Source organism: Xiphophorus couchianus, chromosome 7, assembly GCF_001444195.1.
Source record: "Xiphophorus couchianus chromosome 7, X_couchianus-1.0, whole genome shotgun sequence".
Classification (NCBI taxonomy): Eukaryota; Metazoa; Chordata; class Actinopteri; order Cyprinodontiformes; family Poeciliidae; genus Xiphophorus; species Xiphophorus couchianus.
Window position 1 is genome coordinate 3,705,436 of NC_040234.1, and position 6,311 is coordinate 3,711,746.

Sequence of the window (6,311 nt, forward strand, 5' to 3'; positions counted from 1 at the left end):
AATTTTTACATGTCACCTTAAGATTCTTAACTTCAACGTGTTTTATTAGAATTTGGTGCAATTGATTAAACGATTTTCAAAGACCATTTACAAATGAAATTCTAAAACGTGCCAATATTTTGTCGAGTCACCTTTCAATTCCACTGGAGGTGCACAGGGACTGTCTTCTGTTTCAAGGTGCAAACAGTTTCATGCTTTCCATCGATTCTCTGCCAGTAAGTTGTGTGACGTCTCGGTTCCAAGCAACACCAACAACCATCAGGCCTCAAAAGACGGCTTTTGTAACCGAGCAATTAAAGTTAAGATTTCATTGTTGCCATGTTCTCAAAAACCCGGATTGTTAGATATTGCAATGCATCATTCATTTTTAAATGTTTGAAAGGTGAGGCTCCTCAGGTGCTCAGTGACCTTGTGGTTCCTCTTCAGTGTGGAAGTTAAGTGACTCATGGTGCATTCAGCAACAACAACTTTGTTGCGCAACATATTTTTTCCTGTGCAAGCCATGACTGTGTGAAGTTCCTTACCCGAGGACTTGAAGCGTTTTCCAGACTGGCACATTTTTAGATTAAGACTGAAGGAGTTTGTTAAAGTAGAGCAGGTTTAGCTTTACAGTCATGGTTAACAGTCAGCCTATGATGGCTATTGTTTCAATGTGGTCGGTTTTAAGTTAATTTTAGCATTTATGTTATGTATAACATTTTATCTTGGGTATGCTGTTTTATTGTCTATTAAACTGTTTTATGTTGTGAAAACAGCACAATGGGAACAAGCATTGCAAATTAGCCATGACTATAAATGTTAGTGTCCTGTTTTTGTTTATGCCTGACGCATGTCCCCATGCAAACAATCAAGACAGAACAAAAAGGCATTTATATTACTCAACTAGTGTTTTTACATACACAGACTGACATTTTTCACCCAGTCTTTGCCAAACAGCTCAAGTTCTCACAGACTGGATAAGGAACATCTGAAAAGAAGGTCGCAGGAGTCCGATAAGGCAGGAAAGATGGCAGCAGCCATGTTTCCTACATCGTCTTGGCAGCAAAAGTAAAGAATGTTCTGAAGCACAATTTCACTTTTAACTTTTCGATAATGATCCCTACAGGAGAGCCGGTCATCAATCAAAACCCTAAGGTACTTGTAACAAGGTAGCATGTCGATAGTATTCCCTTGTAAGGAGAACAGCCTTAGAGGAGTCTTGGAAAAAAAAAGAAGAATTTGTTAGAAACATTTAAAATTAGTTTCAAATCTATAAGATGACATTCCACAACATTACAAGCAGTCTGTAGACCTCAGTAGTACATGACTGTATCGTCAGCATAGAGGATGACTTTAGCATCAGGTACATGTCTACCATGTTTTCATGTAAATATAGTGAACAAAGTTGGGCCCAAAAATAAAGCCCTGGGGCTCACCAGAAGATATTCTTTTGTTATTAATAATAAGATTTAGATCTGCACTTTCACTAGGTCATTCTAACATATGAATATGCTTTAAGCTGAACCATTTCTGTGTTGCTCTGAGTCGCTGCTGAAAGGTCATTCTTCACCCTGATGTCAGATTTGTTGGAGCTGCTAACAAAGTTATCCAACATTTAGCTCCATCCATCTTCCATTAAAATCTGCATCCAATTGCACACTACACATTTAATATATTTATTCATAATAATAAAACTATTTTTTCCGTTCACTTCACAACTATGCACTGCTTTTTTTTTGGCTCTGTTACAAAAAAACCTAAAACATATTTGTTTGTGGTTATAATATGTAGGAAATGTAGCTAGGGAGTGTTAAGATGTGTGGTGGTGTGTGTGTGTGTGTGTGTGTGTGTGTGAAGGACTTTGTGTTTTTCTGCAAAGTTGCTGCTGCTTCTTGGTGTGAGAAAGCTCTAAAATAGTGACGTGAATTACAATTTTGTTCCCTGATTGTCCATGACTTCTGAGAAAGTGAGTGATGAAAGTCACGTTTGCTGCCGTAACAAGACAATGAGTCTCTGTGCTGTTCAGAGCATGTTTTTCCATTTCCTCTGCAAACGTCTCCCAGTTTAGTTTGTAATTAAGGCCTACGTAAAGAAAAGTCAACCACTTAGTCTGTGTTGTCTCAAAGCAAAGGAATGTTGCGCTTCTGTACCAGCTTACAGCTGCTGCTGCAGTGGGCTCTATGCAAAGTTCATCAAAAGAGATATCTTAGATTTTGCTTTTAGGACTTATTTCTGACTCTTACAATTATATTTGTTGAAGATGATTGCTAAAGGTTGGTGTAACACTGGATTTGTTCTCCATCCACGTCCAGTTTACTTTTATCCACTTCGTCAGACGTTTTTCCTTCAGTTTTCCTCCCGAACACCAGCAGGAAAACAAAGAATTCGGCTGTTTATTTACAACGCCTTACGAGGAAGGAACAAGTTTGCAGCGATACGCCACGAAAACAAGGATGCTCCATCGTTTGTGGCGTAGCGAGCAAGTCCAACATTTTAAGTCACTTCAGCTGTTTCTCTGTATCGAATCAGCCGATACTAAACCTCAGATATCGGTATTGGTATTGAAAGTGAAACAAGTGGATAAGTGCGACCCTAGCGGGGAGCAGTTGGCTGTACATCGTGAAAAAAGCTTATCTTCCTCCATGTGACGGCTTCGATTCACCAGGGCAGGGTCAGAAACGTGTTTCTTTTCACTGACAGGTTTACACAGAACGCCGGCGTTCGCCAAAGTAGCTTTCCAAAGCGTCTTCACAGGTCTCCATGATTTACTCTGTAGTCCCAGCTGTTGTACAGGAGACCGCTGCATTCCTCTAACCGTCAAATCACTCCCAGACCCGCTAAGTCGTGTTCTATTCCCATCAAGATGGTCGCCCGTGACAACTCCTGCTTTAACTTTCTGTGACAGTTTCCATGAGGCCTCTGCGACCTCTTGCTCATGCTGTACCCTCCACCTGTGAAATCTCGACTCCCGGCCAGAGGATCCCGCCCATCCGGGTCTCACATGTTCTTGTTCAAAGTCTTATTTTGGGGGAGTGGCTCAGGACTCTCTGAGAGTCAGAGCTGTCCGGCTCCTGATCGTTCTCATGTGGGCCATAAAAACAGTGAGCAGTGTGCAGATTGCTGGCAGCCTGCTACAACTGTAGCCTAAAGAGAGACAGGCTTCACTGGATGGGGCCACACCTGAACTCCATTTTGCAGCTGGAATGATCCTCTATTGACACGTTGTATGTTATTGTTTACATCCGGAAATTTCGGGCATGTGCACAACGCTGGAGGACAGAAAGACGATTCTTTCACTTTCCATCCGTAGCCACAGTAGAACGATTCCATTAAGAGAATTAAACATGGAAATCTAGGCATTATTAATTTAGTGCAGTGGCCCACTGCAGAAGGAAAATAACGCAGAAAGAAAATGTTGAACAATTCAAAACCACTTGTATTCTTTTTGTCGGCTACGCTACACACTTGCCGGTTGACTTAGCAACTGTCTGACAAAAGCTCCAATAGCGTATCAGGATTCCAACCCAGAAAAACACGCAAACTCTTTCCACACAAGAAACAGAACATTCAGTCTGTTGCAGTTTTATCTTTTCAGGCTTGATGTTTATTTTGCAATTATTAATAAGTGATTATCTGAACAGGGCTGTGGTTGATTAGCTAATTTAAACTCCTGCTGTGCTGAGGATCTGTCAGAGAGTCGGTGTGTTCATCGCCTCATTCATTAGGCCTCTTTTTTTTTGGTTAACTGAACCGAAACACATCGAATTCTGCAGCACATCTACATGTTAAGGTTGTCAAAGTCAAGCTAGCATAACTGTCCGTTTTTCCACCCTCGCTATTTTGTTGATTAAATGTTTTTTCTGACCTTGCTTTCTGGTTGTTGTAGTGTTGACAATGAGTGACAAAGCTCTGTGTCCCTTTTTCTGTTATATATCACGTACATCTAAGATTTAGCACTTTACTTTGACAAATTGACAGATAAAACCAACAGTGGTCATCATCTGCAAGGACTTTTTGCATGCAAGTTCCCATCCTCTGGCTTTGTGATGGAGGGCAAAAGACATTGATTTTAGCTGACAAGTTGGCAACACAGCACACTAAATCTGAAATGTACACCGGATATATGAAAGGGAAAAGGTAAACAGAGCTTTGCTACTAAGTGGCAACACTACGACAACTAGATAACAAGCTCCAAAGTTGACACATTTCACAGGTCACAAGACAGTTTTGATTAAGAAAGAAGTGAGGGAGGCTATGCTAGCTTGACTTTGACAACTTTAACATGTAGACATGCTGTGGGATTCGGCTTGTTTTGGTTCAGTGAAAAAAAAAAGCCGACCCACGCGCCGACTCTCAGCAGAGCAGGAGTTTAAATTAGCTAATCAACCACAGCTGCGTTCAGATAACCACTTATTAATAATCACAACGTAAACATCAACCCTGAAAATATAAAATTGTGATGACTGAATGTTCTGTTCTTTGTGTGGGAAATACTTGCGTGTCCTTTGGTGTTGAATCCTGATACTACTGAAGCTGTTGTCAGCTGTTGCTATGGCAAGTGGTCCGCGTGTACCATAGGCGACACAGAGAGGGAGAAGAAGAATACAAGTGGTTTTGAATTGTTCTTCAACTGTTTTGCTGCGTTATTTTACCCTTACTGCACTAAATTAATAACACTTACATCTCCAGGTTTCATCAGTTAATGGAACTGTCCCACTGTGGCAAAGCATTTATGGACGACAAGTAAAATACGTTTTTTTGCCCTCCATCACGTGCAAAATTTCCAGCTGGAAACACAACGTGACGACCTTTGACCTTTCCCGTCGGCCTTCGAGCTGACCCGTCGTTTTTATTAGCCCCATCTGCAGGTCAAAGGGGGGGATTGTTTCACAGGTTCCTCCCATACGCAGGACAAACGGCTATGCAGACTCAATAAAAACCCAATTCCACTGGAAGTGCTCTTTACGAGCGAGACATTATGGAGGCTCAGCAAAGAGAGCGGGATACTTACGAACTATTAAAAGGTACGGGAGGAAATATGTCTGCTGAGGAAAGAAAGAAAGGAAGCAGAATACAGAGGCAGCTGAAAAGTTTGTTTGAGCTTAAGAGGGCCTGATCAGGAGATAAAGGCTGGGTTCTTATGTAACCCCTACAGCCTAATGATTCCCATATGGGTCTGATTAGTGTGGCATGGCAGGAGACAAACAACATCTAAGCAGCTTCTCACCAGCTGTATGTGTGTATATCAGATGTATGGAATCTGTTTTTGAGTGTGTGTTGTGGGTGTGGACTTTAGCCCCGCCCACAGCAGAGACCCCAGCCACCGCTCCTCGGTACACTGTTTGGAAACAGAGCAGAACAAGAAGCCAGAGGAGATCTGAGATCTGACGGCCGTTTTACTGAATTTCTTGAACCAGTTGAGAGAAAATGTGTCAATTTGAAAAGTCTAGCTACAGACAAGGACCTAATCTTCCTCCCTAATCCTTACCCTGCAAAAGCACAAAATCTTACCAGGTATTTTTGGTCTAGATTCTGGTGCAAAAAATAAGAAAGACAAAATTAACTTACAAGTACCTTTTCAGCAAGATATAGGAGTTAGTGTTAAGCCAATAATTCCTTGATTAAAAAAAAGTACTAGTTCCACTTATAACAATAAGTTTTCCCCATGATATTAGTGAAATGTATATATCAAATATGATTCATCCATCCATTTTCTTTACACCCTTGTCCCTAGTGGGGTCGGGAGGTTCTGGTCTATCTCCAGCTAACATTCAGGGAGAGAGGCGGGGTTCACCCTGGACAGGTCGCCAGTCTGTCACAGGGCAACACAGAGACAGACAGACAACTATGCACACACACCTATGAAGAATTTGGAGAGGCCAATTTCGTCAAATATGAGATAAAAGAAATTTGACATCAAAATTTAATGCCTTAAAATTGTGTGTCTGTCTCTTTAAGCTCCTACTCTTTCTGAAGCTCTGCCTTCAGGAAGTCATCACAACATGGCTCTAGTAATCCTTTAACAATGTTTTTACCAGCGTTGCTCTGAGAAGTAGCTCCTGTAATGAGCTCAGCTGATGCAGAGTTTCACCAGGTGTTTGTTAATTGCTTCTGGCTAGTCTGAAGGAGCTGAGTGGAGCCAAGGGGATTGGTTGGAGCTTCGTCCTTGAAGGCAGACCTAGGGCCACAGAGGAGTTTTGCTCAGCTAAGTGGTTGCCATGGAGATTAAAAGATTTCTCAAACATGCATGGAAGTATCAAGGCAACACTCCAGGTATGTTTTTGCTGAGGGAATAACATTATGACTACATAAAGCTAAAAAATGTTGACTTT